Genomic DNA, 17,999 nt, shown 5'->3' on the forward strand with positions numbered 1-17,999 from the left:
TTACAGACTGTTGATAGCAAATAAAAAAATAAAATAAGATTTATACCTAGCATTTACACTTTTAACATGCAAAATTATTTATAGACTAAGAAGCTAGAAGCAAATTCATATCTTCAAACTGAAGACAGTGGGTTTAGTCAAAAGTAGTTCCACGAGTTTCAATCATGACAGCTATAATTTCTTCAACAAAGCAACTCCATGCTTTATAACTAGCTTGTGTTTCACTTATATTACAATAATTATGTTATCTATGGCCCTTATTTTTTGCATATCTTAATTTCTAAATCAAGATTTCTAAGATTTCTAAAATAGCCAAAGCCAGAAATTTCATATTTCTTGTTGATGTATTTTTAATTGGTTACAATATTTTATATTCAACATACAGTATCTTTCTAATTTATTATTGAACTGGAGAGGAAGTAATGCAGAAGACATAAAACAACATACACTGTTCCCCAAGTTACATTCTCCAGTGAATCCAGATTTTTACATTTTTAAGTGAGCAATATGGTATAATTACAGTTGGAATAAGTTAATATGTATTCATCAAGCCTTATGATCCGAATCCAGTACCCAATCCAAGTAGTTGGGCTGGATATTCAGGAGCCAAGTATGCATAAGAAAAGGGAAATGGCTCTGGAATGACTATGAAGCTGCTCCAAAGCTATTACAGGTACAGTGATAATAGCGCTAATGTGATCTTTACATAACTGAGAAGAGTTAGATCTGAGTTAGGAATGTGAATGGTTAACTGGTTAAGTGGTAAGTCTTACCCTAAATGGGTGAGACTTACTGGTCACGGTTAACTGGTGAGGGCTGGAGCAGCCTCCTGTCCACCGCAGTCAGCAGGCTGCTTTGGCTGAACTGGAGTGCCCCTGTGCCCGCCTTGCTGGAACAGCCTTGAGATGCAGTGGCCTGGTCTGGTCGCACCTCAGGCGGGACACTCCAGCCTGGCCAGAGCATATCCCACCATGGTGAGGGGGGCCACTCTAGTGCAGCTGGGCTGGAGTACCCCTATCCCATTTAATGGATTAATTGGTTAAACAAAGTTTAACTGGTTAACTAATTAACAGGATTTTACATTCCTAATCTGAGTAGGGATGTTAAATTTAGTTTAATCAACTAATCGACTAGTCAATGGAATTTCCATCGACTAGTCAATAAACAGAGGGACCGCAGAGGGATTAGCTCCTGACTCCGGGAGCTAACTTCACAGCAGCTCCGCCTTTTAAATGTATTAAGAGCTGGCAGGCTCTGAATACATTAAAAAGGCTGAAGCTCAATGTGGGGGACCCAGTGTGAGCTGGGATAACTGATTCCCGGCTTGTGTCCAGTCCTCACTGCCATCCTGCATACCCTCCTTGCTGCCTCTGATAGAGGCAGCAAGTCGGGGCAGGGAAGTGACAAGTCGAGAGACTAGTTGACTGTCCATTAAGCTTATGCTTATCGGATAGTCGACTAGTCGCTAATCCCTAAATCTGAGTAGCACAAATATACCTGAACCTGCCTTTGCACTATGTAGCAATCTGTTTACTGGAGGCTTCTGCAGTATTGAGTTTTGTACTCACAGCGAGCGTACATCTCCTCTCCTTCCAATCCTGCATTGATCTTTATACTAGTTTCATGGCCAGGAACTCACCCGAGACAAGGAAGGGTAGAGGGTGCAAATGTCTGTGACAGCTCGGCTAAAACAAATTCTAACATAAGGCATGGCAATAAGCCGAAGCATATATTTTAATTGCTTAAATGTTAGTCAAAATATGCTACCTAGATAATTTTGATCATACCCATGCCTTTTTAAACTCACCTTTAAATGTATTCTGCTTTATCAAGCCCAAGTATTAGTACATGATACAACAGTTGAGGACGGGACTGGATTTGATGACCTCTCGAGATCCCTTCCAGTCCTAGTATTCTATGATATGATACTTTTTCCTAATCTCTTTTCAGTATCAGCAGTTAATTTGCTGAAGCAACTGTTAAAAATAAAAAAGATTTAATTCATCAATTCAAAGTATTGTTTTAATATAAAAAATGTCTACAATTTAAGGTATTATCATAGGAACCTTAATTACCTATTGCATACATATTTTTCTTTTTTTTAAATATACTGTTGCACTTCGGACACCATTACTGATTGAAAGTCGTTATCCATGTTTACATACAGCCAGGCTTTGCCACCCTTACAGTGAATAGGACCTTTCTCTACAAATTGCCATACTGAGTAGAGTATTGTTAATGTGAATAAAGATGGTAGAATGTGGCCCATAGGTTAAAGAATTTTCAGCATCTCAGTTGTCCTAATCATTTATTGATTTAAAATTATCACAAGGATCTAGAGGGGAATTTTTATAAGTGAAATACACATACATATTATCTAATATTGTATACATAAACAAATACATTACAATAACCTTACTAAAATTGCAATGTCAAGAACTAATAAATTAGAACATGTCAATATTAAAGTTGCCATCTAATCTTAATTCAGCCCTCTTGCTTATATGCATTATGATACTATTTTTAATTACATATTCACATGCTATTTTCCCACAGTACTGCTCTTTCAGTACACAGAATATACAGTGTTCAGTTAATGTGTGGCTCCATGCCTTACCGCATGTGATTCAAACTCTGCTCTGAAGACAGAATTGTTGATTTACTTACGGGCTTTTCTTTGGTACTCATCATTATAGCGTCCATGTACTTTACAAACATTTGAGATAATTTATTTTTTCATTTTCCCCTCTGTAAAATAGAGATAATAATAACCTAAGATAAAGAATGTCCATTAATGTCCAGGGCACGTCTACACAGCAGCATTATTTCAGAATAACTGGCATTATTTTGAAATAAAGGCTTGTAGTACAGACGTGCACTATGTTATTTCGGAATAATGTCAAGCTGGAGGACTTACTTCCAACTCATGGTAACCCTCATTTCACAAGGATTAAGGGAAGTCGAAGGAAGAGGGTTCTTCCTTCGACTTCCTGCTGTGTAGACAGTGCCAAAAGTTGAATTAAGCTATTTCGACTTAAGCTATGCAGTTGACATAGCTGTAGTTGTGTAGCTTAATTTAACTTTAGCCCTGCTGTGTAGATATACCCTCAGACTGCTCAATTTGAAAAAGGTAGAACCAGATAATTCAGAGTACATAGCATTATGTAGCACTTTATATGTTCAGATAACAGCTCCTATTGATTTCAGTTGCAGCTGTGAGTACTCAGCAAGAATGTTTGCAAATTAAATCTAAGTTCTTACATTAGACACCTAGAAAATGAGGAACACATAACTGGTGACCACTTGTAAAAAGTTTGACTTGCCCTGCATCACATGGGAACTCTGCATCGAAGTTGTATGGACAGCCTTTCCTAACTTTTGAGTCCTTGACTTAGCAGCTCTTTCAATATAGTTGTTGTGTGTGGCACATACACAGTTTACTAGGCTTTTAATACAGCTGATTAAAAAAACAACAACCCAACAATCACATTGACATTCAGGCATGGATCATCAGCAGGGTTGGGACCTTTAGATCCACTATGCAGACCTCTGCCATTTGAGGTAATGCAGTAACTGTCATCTTCCCTGTGGATCTATGTGAAACCATTTGTACACAGCAGAGAAATGGTGAAATAGAAATAGCAGAGAAATGGTGAAATGTTTGGCCCCGTTTCAAGATAGAAGGTATATGGGCATAGGCTTTCTGTTCATTGACTCCACTCAGCAGCCCTACCCTTTTTGTCTCATCCCCTCCAGATTGTAACCCTGAACTCGTGTCTCAAGTTTTGCATTGCACAGCTAGTCTCCATTTCCTTCATCCTGGCTCATGGTCTGTTCTTTTTCTCTTCTCCTACACCCTATCTCTAATTGTCTGCCCCTTCTTTCTACCTACTTTCTCTGTTGGCTCTGACTCAGTCGTAGTCTCCCTCCTTGGCCCCTCAAGAGATCTTTCTCTCCTCTCACCCACCTTCTTTCCCCAAATCTACTGTTTCCCATCCTGGTCCTGGTCTTCTGTGGTAGTTCCTCATTTGCTCTTTCTTTCCCCCATCCACTGGCAAGGAAAAAAAGTTTTTCCTTGGTTTATATCAGATAGTTGTATTAAATATCACTTACCTAAATCCCATGCAACTGTAAACACCCATATTTTATTTGAAATTGCACCTAACATTTTATATCTCATATATATAAAACCCAGCTTTATACAGTAAATCCATAACTCTGCAAGATTCTTGGTTTTCCAGATTCATGGATCTTGTGTGACAAAACTAGGAATTTTCAAACTCTGGAACATTGCATTTTGGTACAAACATGTATTATTTGAATGTTATTCATAATTGTAGGAAGTATAACTTTTAATGTGTGTATGTGTATGCTTATGTGCACACATTATTATTAAAGTAAAGATAATTACAATATTTTAATAAAAATAGTACAGTGTGTGCAAGTTCTGTTGAGCATCTATTTAGAATTATTCTAAATAATTCATTATATAATTTAATCACTAAGTAGCATTATTGGTATGTATGGGATAAAGTAGAGGATTTTTAATGGCCAGTAACTAGTAAAAACTTTCCAGGCTGGAAAGATTTGTAAAATTAGGAGGCCACAGATGATATTCTGATGATTTAGAAATAAATACATCACAATGAACATTTTCAGAGACATTCATAGAGTTGCATTTGTTGCAGAAGTAATAGACATCATGATTGAAAACCTTTTCCTAATAAAAATGTGCTGCAAGGTAAGAGAATTAGTTCAAAGGACTCTTTTGTAACTCTCCGTCACAAAGAATCTGTTTTATTATGATAGCTGTCATCCTAGCAATCAAGTGACAGATTTTACTATGGGTTTTGAGATGTCCGTTAAATATAGTGCCTCCATTTTTTGAATGTTTTGAGTAGCCCACTGTGTAGCTACTGTTTGAAAAGTAACGTGTCACAGTGGGAGGTTGAAAGGGAATGGGCCTCCAGAAGCATTTAGTGCTTAATGGGTCTACTGCTGTAGTGAAGCAGTGTGCAGAAATAATTCTGATTAGGCTTGGTCAATCAAGCTACAAAATCAGACCTGACCCTTTTCCATTCAGCTCTAAAATACAGAAAACAATCATTGTTTAAAATACACATTTTAAAAGTCCTTGCACTTTTAGATAACACCATTTATTTTTTAACATCTTCTGGCTGATTCTTTATACCTCTGGATACTGTCAAATGTAGAAAGGATCAAATGGTTACATTCAGACAGGAGATTATTTCTTTCATTTGGGATTTCACTGAAAAAGGAATGAGTAAAGCTATGAAAATAGTAATTTTGAGAATTGAGTTGTGCATGTATTAAATACTAAATGTGAATAATGGAATAATGTTGCACTACATTTGTAGTGTAATAAATAACTAACTATTTACAGTTACATGACAGCTGGTACCAGTAAAACAGATGTTCAATTAAAAAGGAGTAAGTGAATGATGGGATTGTTGCATAATCATCATACATTCTTTTAGAGATAAGTATTTGCATAAAAGACAAGACTTGGCTGTTCAAACTTTTAAGAAATGGAAATTAAAAAGTTATGTTTTCAGATAAATACATCCTAGCTTTAGTAGTAGTGCAATATACATGTAGAGGGGGCATAGTTAAAATATCCCGACTGCTAAGTTTAAGAGCTCATGTGACTGTGGCCTCAGTTAAAGCACACTGATGGTATGCTTTGAAGTAGATTATATTATGTTAGTTGTGCCTTTGTAAAGCAAAATATTATTCTCATCAGGTCTTGAGAGCTACTTTGTTATTAGCGGAATTTATAAATAGTTATTGTTACAAACAAACACTATAATGAATGTTGACAGGATTATAGATACTGACTTGTAACATTAGGGGGCTGCGTCCCCTGCTTGCTACACTCACCAACTCCCTCTCTCTCTGGGGAAAGGTGTCTGGCCAGGGGGTGGGCAGGAGCAGGGGAGGGGTAGGAGTAGACTTGGGGTAGATGTCTGGCCCGTGAGGAGGGTGCAGGAGTGGCCTGGAGATGCGGGGTCTCAGTGGAAGGCAGGTGTGAGGGGGTTGGGAGTGCAAGGTCTTGGCAGTATGGTGAGTGAGGAGGCTGGGGGCGCAGGGTTTCGGCGGAGTGGTGAGTGAGAGACTAGGAGTGAAGGGTCTCGGCTTGGGGGGGTATAAGCAACCGGGCTGGAGCCATGCTGGGAGCCTGCACTGGCGCTACAGCTTCATTCCTCCCCCATTGATACCTAGGGTTGACAAGTGTCTGGAATTGACCTAGACAGTCTGGCATTTTCACCTCCTGTCCAGTAAAAAAAATCAGAAAATACCGGACACCTAAAATGTCTGGTATTTTCTTTTTTTTTTCCTGACCAGGAGGCGAAAATACCTGACACATAGCAACCCTAGCACCCGGGCCCAGCTCCCGGCCTCCCCTCCGCCGCCCACTCCTGGACCCCATGCTTACCTGGTTCCGCAGGGAAGCTAAGTTCTGGCTTGAACAAGAACACAAAATGGCCACCGGCAAAAAGCCTAAAGTCCAAGGGGAAGCAATGCCTTAATGCTCAACTGCTCTCCTGACTCTGCACTCACTCTGAAAGGGGCCATGCTGTTTTACTATTTAATTTTTTTTTTTTTTTTTTTTTTTGCTTAATAAGTCTCGGAGTCCTTTTTCTTTTTTCCTCAACAATTTTGGTCTCCCCCTTTTTCCCCCCCACCCACTTTTTTTTCCTCAACAGAATTTTTTCCTTGGTGTTTTTTTTGGCGGGGGGTGTGTTCGGTATTTTTGGTTCGACCATCTGGCAACCTTATTGATACCCTGAACCCTACCCTTCTCACTCACTGCCCTGCTAAGACTTTTCATCCTCAGCTTCTTTACTCAGCAGCTCCAGCTCAGCCTCCCTCAATCCCCCTGTGCTGATGCTCCAGCCTCGTCTTCCACCCCCTCGCGAGGTTGTAGTGCCTGCTTCCTTCAGGGGGGAGAAAGCCCTGTTGCTCCCTGTGTTCTTCTGCTTACCCATTGCAGGCCGCATCCCTGAGCCGGCTCCATGCAGGCTGGCCCTGGGCTCTGTCCAATACCTTCAGGTCCAGGTGACTCTGGCATAACGGCACAGCAGGCAGCTGCAGCGGTTCAGGAGTGGGGCAGAGATCATGGCCCTGCTAGTGGCCGACTCTGTGCTGGGGCTGCAGGGAGGCCATCAGGGGCAGCAACGGCAGCCCGGAGGAGGAGCTGGGACAGCCTCCGGCCTGCTGCTGGGGATAGGGTTGCCAGATGGTTCCCCCCCAAAATACCGGACATGCAGTATTTTGGTCAAGCGAAAAAAAACCCCAACCCCCAACGTGGGCTAAAAAAAGGATAATAAGTACTACCTCTCCCAGCCACTCTCCCCGCCCCTTCTGATGGGCCCAGACCGGCAATCGTTGTCCCAGCTGGGAGGCGGGGCCGCGATCGCCGCTCTGGGCGTGTCAGAAGCGAGGGGGGCAGGGGAAGTGGCTGAGACTCCCAGCCACTCCCCTCACCCCTGCTAGGCTTCTGATGCGAGCGGCGATCGCAGCCCCGCCTCCCAGCTTGGGAGTCCCAGCTGGGAGGCGGGGCCATGATCGGTACTGGCAGCCTGTGATTGCGCAGAAGCTTGGTGGGGGCAGGGGAGTCCCAGCCACTCCCTCTGCCCTCGCCAGGCTTCTGCGCAATCACAGACTCCTAGCGCCGATCGTTGCCCCGCCTTCCAGCTGCTTCCCCCGCCCATGCCTGGCTTCCGTCCAGTGCGCAGCCGGAAAAATCAGAGAATACCGGACAATGCACATGCATATTCTCTGATTTTTTTTACTGGACAAAGAGCGCAAATATCGGACTGTCCAGTAGAATACCAGACACCTGGCAACCCTAGTGGGGAGGGGAGCCTGGCTGCAGCACCAGGATGGGCTTATCCTGTCTCTGGGGATGACTGTGAGGCGGAGCCCCCAGGATGGGGTGACCTTAGATCTGGGGAGGACTGGGGCTGAGCCTTTGGTCCCCTGTCTACAGTCTTCTGCTGGACTGGTGCTGGTGGTGATGGCCTAAGATGACTCTGCCTGTGGGGAACTATGTAAGGGCCAGAGGAGCTACTTGGAGATGCGGGCGGGGTGATGCTGGTGAGTGTTGACATTATTGTTGTCCCGCAGGAAAAGAAGTTTTATATGTAAAGAGAGAGAATAGCAAAAGCCATGAAGTTTTTAGCTGAAATTCTCTGCAGCTTGCATTTGGGTGCTGTTTCAGGAAAGAGATAAGTGTATTTAAACCAACATTTCAGATGTTCCATGTTTCTGAGGAATTATAAAGCTTGAAAAAGAATTACTGGTACCTACATTTCCTCAAGGTAATTGCTTGAAAAGCAAGGGTGATTCAGGGATTCATGAGAAGTGACAAACCGTGGCTGCCAACACTATGTATGGTGGAGTCACCTTTTCTGAGCTTTCTTGATTTGTTTTCCAGTACTCAAATCCCATTTGTCATAGTAAATAGCAGGGTTTTGCGAGGATCCATATCTCATGCATGGTGAACAGAAAATTGAGAGCTACTCCATTTGGCAATTCATACAGCAGAATGCAAGGGCAAAATGAAAGCAGGTCTCTGAATTAAGAGAAGCAAATAATCATCATTTGCTTAGGGGGAAAATACTTCCTGGGGGCAGATCTGGATGGAAATTCTTGTTCACTTAACTGGTTTTAGTATTTATGTACCATACTATGTAAAATCAGGAGGAGTTGAGAGATTCAGTTTTTTAGATAGACTGTCAGTTAGTGTTTAACCCTCCCTCCTCCTACCTCCAAGCAATGCACATCATTTTACTAAAGGTTCAAGCAACTAAGCAGATTTTTGCTTGCTTTTAAATAAATACAGGGGAAATGTTTAACCCCTATTGTATTGACACAAAGCCTGTGCTGATCACACAGTGAAGCCTGGGAGGTCCAAATACAATGTGATTGGCTGTTTAAAACAGCCTTCTTTTTGTACATGTTCCTGTCCACAGATCAGCAACAGCAGGATTCAGCAGCACACAGTTTTGTCAGCAGGATTACAACGTGAGGGGGAAAGTTTTACCAACTTACCATTTTCTAATAAGAAAATGGAAGGAGACGAATAATTACATCTGTACGGTAATATTCTGCAACTATCTTTTTGTATACTCATTTGTTCTCCTCTTTGATGTTCAGTTTATTAAGATAGATTTGTGCATCTAATAACTATATCAGCTAGTTTGGTTTATTTAAAATCTGAGATATGTAAGGAAGTTGAGTTTATGGCTCTCTGGATCTCTTTTGTGGAGTTTTTTATATTTGATTAGTGTGGTTAAATGTAGAATTTGAAATCATCATCACTCTAACTTTATTGTGTAGAATGATTTGAATTGTGGATAGGGACACCAGATGTTATTGCATATGGTATGTGGGGAAATAGATTCATTATTTTAATGCTTATATCATGTGGCATATAACTGTTTCTGAGCTTTCATAAATTTATTTTGTTTTATTAAAAGATATTACAGTATGCTTTTAAGATAAAAATAAAGTTATTACTTTAAAATGAGTTTGGGGGAATTCCTTGCTTATTCTTTGAGAATACATTTTTGAGGAGGATCTAAGTGACAGAATACTATGTGTACACAGGAAGATAAAGTGTTATCACTCATTGATTCATCTGCTCCTGTGTCATTAAACAGAGAGGAGCATATTGACTCCTCTTTAATCACTGACATGTAACACTCTGTGATAAAAACCCCTATAATGGCTGTCAGACTTTTGTATATAACCCTCTTTTGAAAATACCTGGGGAAAAATTCCTGTCAGAAAAATGAATTTTGGTTTTTGAAATATCAGTGACCACAGTGCAGTATAGGATGCTGGGTTTAGTCAAAGAAATCCTGCTCTATAAAATCTGTACTAGTAAATCACAGAGAAGTGTGATTACTTGCACACTTCAAAGCAGAGCAAAATACCTTTTAAAAACAAATTAACAATTTTAATCTGTCTCATGTTTACTGCACATTCAGATCCAGCTAAGCAAAGCCGAATGTCATATTTTAAGACCTTTCCCTCACTGATTTTTATCTATGCCTTTTTCACATGCACTTGAATCAGTTGAGACCTTGATTTTTTTCCCCTTTCTCTGTAGATTGGATCTTTAAAAAAGTTTGAGCTTTGTGTGTGTGTGTGTGTGTGGGAGGAGAAATTGAAAGGAAATTCAAATAGATATGTTGTGCTGTATCTTAGTCTTGCAGATCAAATCTCCATGAGCTGATAGTAAAATAACTGAAGTGACATTGGGTTTATCTAGGGTACTGTGTTCTCTGTCAGTTACATTAGAATCTAATTTATATAATAAATGAGAAGCAAGCAGTTTTTTAATTGTTCTGAGTGTTTAGGAAGTCTGTTTGGCCAGCTCATCTTTCATATATTTAGATCATATTTTCACTTAAGTACCAGCTACCCTTAATAACAGACTTTCATGTGCAACAGTTTACCATCTGGCTTGTCTGCTATGCCTAGCTTTGAAGTCTGTCTTGTTCCAAGAACCAAAAGTATTGATTTGGTTATTATGTTAATACATTCTTTGCAAATAGACTACTGAAAGTTGGAAAAAATATATTTAAAAAGTTACTAACATTATAAATGCCAATAGTAGCCTTAAACTAAGCTATCACACTTCATTGTTACCACATGTAATTGAATGGGGAGCATACTTTGTGGTATTTGAGTGTCTGGAAAGTCCAAGATATACACCTTAACACACTTAAAACCATCTTCACCAAAAAAGGACACTCCACCAGAGAAGTAGATTGCATCATGGAACTGGCCACCCAGATACCCCAAGAGAACCTGCTTTCATACAGAAATTAAACTGCACACTCAAGGGGGGTATCACAAAACAACAATGGCCAATACTTGACGGGGACCCCATCCTGAAGAAAATATTTCCTAAATCCCCAGTTCTGGCATTCAAACAACCATCAGTCTCTCCTACAGGGAGGTGGTGGAATCTCCCTCTCTGGAGATATTTAAGAACAGGTTAGATAGACATCTGTCAGGGATGGTGTAGGTGGAGCTTGGTCCTGCCTTGAGGGCGGGGGGCTGGACTCGATGACCTCTCGAGGTCCCTTCCAGTCCTATGATTCTACTTCAGCAGCAGAAGCAACCAACTCACAGCAGCACCAGACTCTGCCCACACATATCCACTGCTATCCTGATCAACTCTCCCACAACATAGCTTTCAAGATCCATGGGTCTTACACACACCTATCACAACACCTCACCCAGTGTACTAAATGCCCCAACACTTACTATATGGGTGAAACCAGACAATCACAATACTTTTAAATAAACTCTCATAGGAAAATGATAAAAGATAAAAACACCCTAACAACTATCGGTGAACAGTTTCACAAAACGATTCCTGCATATCTAATCTACCTGTTATGCTAAACAATCTGTCCCACCTTGTGTTTTGGTGTAACTCTCAAAGCACCTTTTTTAGATCTGAAGAGTTCTGAGGGGGTCAAAACCTCAACTCTCTCATCAACAGAAGTTGATGCAATAAAACATAGTACTTCATCCACATTGACTATCTTAAACAAAAGTGATATTTGAACTTTAGAATCTAGAGAGCCAATTTATTATTCATCTAAATTGTAGAGTGCTATAAACTAATTGTGATTTGACATCCAACTCCTAACATCATATTGTTACGTTTATCTGGTTCTTTTATGAAAGAATATTTATTCCTCGAAAGACACCTTAAGAATTAAATGTTCACAACTATATAACTTTATATTAAACTGAAGAAAGTTTAACTGTAGCTGAAATGGCCAGCTATATGAGTCACAGGCTAGCTCCTGTGTAAAGTTATGTATTTTAGAAGATACAAGTAAGTGGGACTTTAAAGGAAAATTAATAAATTCAGAGTGCCACATATATCACGGTTAACATTAATGACTGTCTGAAGATGGAGTGTTAGAAAAAATAATTACTTGCATTATTATTCCCTATCATTTTCATCCACTTCTAAATACCACAACAGCCATTTTAAAAATAAGCTATCTTAATAAAACCAACTTTGGCTGTAGGCCTCAGGAAATTTAATATTTTTTAATATTGACAGTTTTTCTTTTTTATTAATGAAATGATCAGAGAATGGTTATGCAAGGCTAGATCATGTGTTGGTTAATTATAGTATTTATGTATCTACCTTTATGTCATCATGAATTAACCAATTTACATAAAATGCACCAAGAGCATGGTGCCATGAAAAATGAAGGAATGCTGTTTTGCATTGAGATAAATACATCACTTCAACCAGTTCTGAATGTGGAGTAAGAAGAAAAAGTTTAATCCAGCAAACCTGTTCAGAAGGGTCTTCTGTTCTTCAGGTATCTCAAAAAAGTTTCTCGTCCTTAAGATGGAATAACTTTCCACTTCAGATGTAGAGTCATTAGACCAATGGACTGAAATAAGTAGATCTGCCCATGTATCACATTTAGAGACAGGGATGTTAGATAGCGTGTAACTGAATAATCGTGTAACTACATGAAACTTTATCAGTTACACAACTATTTGATAGTCCCCCAGGGGCCAGGGCCAGCAGTCTGTGCAGTCCTGGCCCCACTTCTGGAGAGCCTCCTACCACCTTGTGCTGCTACCTCTGTAAAAGAGGCAGCAGTATGGGGTGGCAGGTGAGGGCCAGTCCGCAAGGGGAGCTGGTATAAAAACAGGCTCCCTATGCATGCAGGCCCCTCCTGCTGCCCTGCACTGCTGTCTGTGATCCAGAGGGCATAGCATAGTGCATCAGCAGCCCCTGTCTGCAGGGGGCCTGAGCTCCCTGCGGACAGAAGTTGTGCCAGCATCCCATAGAGCAGCCTCTGCCCACTACAAACCCAGGTCAAGCCACAGACAGAGGCTGATCTGCAGTAGCCCCCCCAGCCCTGCGCTACTGCCTCTGACAGAGGTAGCAACATGTGGGGGGAGGAAGAGGGAGAGGCAGAACTGGTGCTCGGGGAGAGCTGACTTTTAAGGCTTCTGCCCGCACCCTTACCCCACCGCTACCTCTGCCTTCAGAGCTGGGTGTCTGGAGAGCAGCGGCTGGTGGCCAGGTACCCAGCTCTGAAGGCAGCACCCTGGAAACAATGAACTTCCCCAGAATCTTCGTATTCAGGACTTATATCCTCCTTAGCCTCATAGTCGTGATCAGAAGGCTTATAAGAGCAAGATGTCAGGGGCCAGACCAGCTAGGACTTAGTTGCTAAGCAACTAGAAATCCTAGCTTCATTGTTTTGGAGCTGACAGAATAGCTGCTGCCCCTGACTGTCTGCTGGTTTAGCAGACCTGCTTATGAAGCGGCACCTTTTCCTTCACAACAGATCCACTTCAGCCATAGGCTCAGAAAGTGAGGGTAAGGTGGGTACTGCAGCACCCTCCAGTTTTTGCACCCCACATCAGGGTACCAGCCACCTATCCTGCTTCTTTGGACAGATTGCGCAAGGTATGCCTTTCCTGCTATCACACTTCCTTGAGTATTGTGGAAGATTTGACAAGGCAGAGCACATGCCATTTTCATTGCACCAAGATGACCCAGGCAGTTCCCAGTTCTTCCCCATATGTCAACCTGACTGCCAATTAGCATTAATTCCTTTCTAGATCTCTTGACTCAAGAGAACAGCAAGATCAGACATCTCAATATGGAAACTTGCCTCACAACTTGGTATTTGGACATATTAGACTAAGACTATTCCTGTTCCCAGAATGTGCAAGTCGTCTTTACTAAAAGTAGAAAGGCTTCAGAGAGAAAATGTTACCTTGCCAAACATAAGCACACTCTATCTGGGCCCAGTGGTATGCAGTATATCTCCTGAGTCAATGGGTATCCCTAATATCTTAAACAACTTTCTTATCCTTAAGGAGTTGGGCCTCTTCCTTTGTTTAGTACAGGTTCACCCAAATGCAGGCAACGTGTTACCATCCATCAGATGGCTATTATATCTTTACTCATACTCACCCATTTACCCCCCCCAGATATTTAAAGGGCTGAATTACAGTTTTCCTGACAGTAGTGAAATCACCTCTTAATGGAAGTTTAATTCAGTGTTTTCACCACTCACCAAGTCACACTTTGAAACTCTGGTTACCTGTTTGTCTCACCTATCTATGAAAATTGCCTTCCCCATTGCCATCAACTCACCCGGACAGACACATGAGGTATCTAGTGCCTACTGGCAAATGTTCCTTGCACTTCATTTTGTAAAAATAATGTCTCACTATGACTGTGCCTGAAATTCATCCTTAAAGTAGTTTTCAATCACACACAAAATAAACTGTCCACCTACCTTTAGTACTGTGACGTGAGATGAGCTTTGGTTTTTTACCTATCGAGAACAAATCAAACAGTTTCCCAGGTTTATAGTGGCAGGGATTTCAGTCTGCACCCAGAATGTCTGGGCAGCAAGATTGAAGGTCCTCCTCATGGAGTGAGGCATGAGGCTAGCATTGGAGCTGTGTGGGGACTTGGCACCAACCACCTCAGTCATTCCCCAGTGCTGAAAGAAAGCAGGATTGGGACAGAGTGAGACCCATGTCAGTCCATTCCTCCTCCCCAGCACCATAGCAGTTTCTTCTGTTGACTGTGGCACCTGCACCAGCTCTATGGACCTGCAGCAACTAGAGAGCCCTGGGGGCTGGGGCAGTAGCTGGGCCAGGCTGAAGCCCTAGCTGGGGGCAGTGGGGCAGCACAGGCCGTGAGCCAAAACCTCTCCTGGTCTGGAAAATCTTCTCATTTGGGATTGATCAGGTCCTGAGGGTGCAGGACCAGAGATGGCCAATCTGAATTGCAATACAGAATTAATTCTGAAAGGAGCAAAACACACGAGAATGCACGGTGAAAGCCTACAAAATCTGAATTGCATCAAGAGTGCTTATAATCACTGTAAATCAATTCTACACATGAGCAGTGAAAACCTGACCCTATTGAAGTCAATAATAGTTTTGCAGTTAGCTTTAATGGGGTGAGGAAATTAATTAAATATGTGAGCTGTATATATTGTTAACTTTTAGGGAAAGTTGCAGACTGCCTTTTTCTTACTGTGTTTTGAATTTAGCATTGGGAATACTCATATTAACTTTTTAATGAATACAGATTAGATTTAACTTCAGATGAAAACCTGCCCAATCCAATTAGAAATTTCTGTTACTATGTTCACTCTTTGCTTTCTTTTTCATGCTTGCTTAAACTCTGTTCACACAGTAGTATATATTAGCATACATGTTTTTATAAACCAGTCTTCTGTTTTTTTTAGCTCTTGGGGAAAAATAATCTTTAAACAAATGTGTAGTCCATAAATAATAACAACATCAGTTATCATTACTATACTTAGCTGTTCCCTCACCCCATTTCCCAATTATTTTTTATGTCCAAGAGGACCTCCTAGCTAATCACATAATAGAAAATTATCTGATTCAGTATTTGCTATAATCAGGAACCTTTACCGTCCCCTTCCCGCCCCTCCCCCCCATCATTGAATATATTTACCAGAGCTCCACACCAGACAGCTCTGGTTAAATTTAAGTGCTTGCTAAAATATATTTTAAGACAGCATTTATGTACAGGCAGTCCCCGACTTATGCGGATCCGACTTATGTCGGATCCGCACTTACGAACGGGGCTTTTCTGGCCCCGGAGCTCACGGGCGGCGGATCGCCACCCGTGTCCTCCGGGGCGAGAAAAGCTTCTCACGGTCTCCCTGGTCTGCTGGGGGGGGGGTCCCCCCACCTGGGCAGCTTTGCTCCTGTCCCCCTGGTCTGCTGGGGGGGGGGTCCAGCAAAGCCGCTGGACCCCCCCCAGCATGCCAGGGACACCCGAGCAAAGCCGCCCAGGCGGGGGGAGTCCCGCTGCCTGGGCGGCTTTGCTCGTTTGCCCCGGAGCAAAGCCGCCCAGGCGGCGGGACTCCCCTCGCCTGGGCGGCTTTGCTCCTGTCCCCCTGGTCTGCTGGAGGGGGTCTAGAAAAGCCGCTGGACCCCCCCAGCAGACCAGGGACACCCGCGGCTTTGCTCCTGTCACCCTGGTCTGCTGGGGGGGGGGTGCAGCTAGTGCCCCCCCCCCAGTAGACCAGGCTTTTCTTGCCTACCCCTGGGGTTGAGCAGCTGGGGGCTGCCGGGTTGATCCCGCAGCGCCGCTCTGGACCAACCGGGCAGCACCCCAGCTGCTCTGGCCCAGGCGTCCTGATTCATCCGCTGCTGGTCAGTTTCAGGAGGAGCCGCGCTACTGGAGCAACCCAGCAGCACCCCAGCTGCTCTGCCCCAGGCGTCCCGAGTCAGCCGCTGCTGAAACTGACCAGCGGCTGACTACAGGAAGCCTGAGGGAGAGTTGCTCTGCCCCAGGCTTCCTGGAATCAGCCGCTGATCAGTTTCAGCAGCAGCTGACTTGGGGACGCCTGGGTTTCTTAAGTTGAATCTGTATGTAAGTCAGAACTGGCATCCAGATTCAGCCGTGGTTGAAACTGATCAGTTTCAGCAGCGGCTGACACCAGTTCCGACTTACATACAGATTCAACTTAAGAACAAACCTACAGTCCCTATCTTGTACGTAACCCGGGGACTGCCTGTAATCACATTCTTTACAATAGAAAATCTAGTTGTATACAGTGTTATATATTTAAAAGTCTTCTTTTGAGCTTCTTAAATAAATGCCATGTCACCCACCCTTGCTCAATTATTTATGTGCACTACACTTTATCCAACCATCAAGTTTTAAATGATATGTTTAAGCCTGAAGGGTGTATTCCTGGCCACACTGAAATCACTGGGAGTTTTACCATTGACTTCAGTGGAGTGAAGGTGTCTTTCCAGATCACTAATATCCTTGCACAATTAATACTGACAGCTCTTTTTAAATGTAGGTTTTTAATCCTCAAACTGCAAGAAATCCTATGCCAAATATCCTCGGTATTAATTCCAAGTTTCTTCTTGCTTCCCCTGAGGATCCAAAAACTTAATTGAAATATCAAATACTGTTCTGTAGCTATTTCACAGATGATCCCATGGCATAATTTATTTGGATCTTCCAGTTTTTGATTAGCTCCCTTATAAGTGTCTGTTCAGGGGGAAAAAAAGCCACATAGTGAAAGTCTAATTCTTGTCATGGATTAGTAAATTCATCAGAAGGGTTCCAGAACACTTATAGCAAATGGTAGGTCCTCCAAGTAGAATGAAATTAATACTGGCCTAACCAAAGGCTTGACACTTTGACCTTTATTCACAGCAGTTCAGATGTTCAGCTGTTTGAGCATGATCTTGTTTCATTCCTGTTTCTTTTCTCACAATTAAATACAAAAAATTGAAATGGATTAAAATGGGTTACAATGCATACAAGGCTGTAGACCAGTGGTTCTCAAACTTTTTTTTCCACTGACTACTTGAAAATTGCTGATGTCTCAGCGGACCATTTAGTGATTTTTTTTCCTCCTTAATAATAAAAATAGACACTCTTTTTGCTCTACAAGATGCAAAACTCATGCTTTTTAATACCAGTAGGGGTCTCTCCGCAGCACAGAAGTCAGAGAGCTGATCCCAGCAGCCACAGCCCTGAAGCGGGGACAGTCATCTTTTTCTCTGGCTGCTTCAGCTCCATATGTTCCAAATTTACCCACCCCCTCTATTAACCTCACTGTTCCCCCACCTACCTCCTATTCCCTCACATCACTCCACTGCCTCCTCTCACCTACCTCTCCTCCTAAGGCCACTACTTCATCTCTCTCATGAGGATCCAGGCACCCAATGAGTGGAGCCATGCATGTGAGCCACTAAGTAGGTGGGCTGCCCTTCATCTTCTTGTGTGCAGGTGCTATATCTGTGGGCCACTTGAATAGAGCTCGTGGACCACTGGTGATCTGCCAACCACAGTTTGAGAACCTGTAGCCTATATATAGTTTAAAATGTCATAATGTGGGAAACAGAAATCATTTCAACAAGATTTAAAAAAAAAAAGCCTC

The 17,999-nt window shown here is 42.3% G+C and overlaps 1 protein-coding gene across 26 annotated transcripts in view; it reads left to right on the top strand.

The window, feature by feature from the left end:
* NRCAM (neuronal cell adhesion molecule) overlaps nucleotides 1–17,999 on the top strand; it is a 283,739-nt gene that overhangs the window by 90,615 nt on the left and 175,125 nt on the right. For 2 of the 26 annotated variants that reach the window (XM_075929884.1, XM_075929868.1), the window contains exon 1: nucleotides 8,919–9,126. The exons of 22 other annotated variants lie outside the window; for them this stretch is intronic. The gene's annotated coding sequence lies outside the window, so the exon portion shown is untranslated. Of the gene's footprint in view, nucleotides 1–8,918; nucleotides 9,127–17,999 lie in introns of those variants that run through there. 2 more of the 26 variants (XM_075929888.1, XM_075929872.1) reach the window with 1 other exon arrangement.

Source organism: Pelodiscus sinensis, chromosome 1, assembly GCF_049634645.1.
Source record: "Pelodiscus sinensis isolate JC-2024 chromosome 1, ASM4963464v1, whole genome shotgun sequence".
In the NCBI taxonomy this organism is placed as follows: domain Eukaryota; kingdom Metazoa; phylum Chordata; order Testudines; family Trionychidae; genus Pelodiscus; species Pelodiscus sinensis.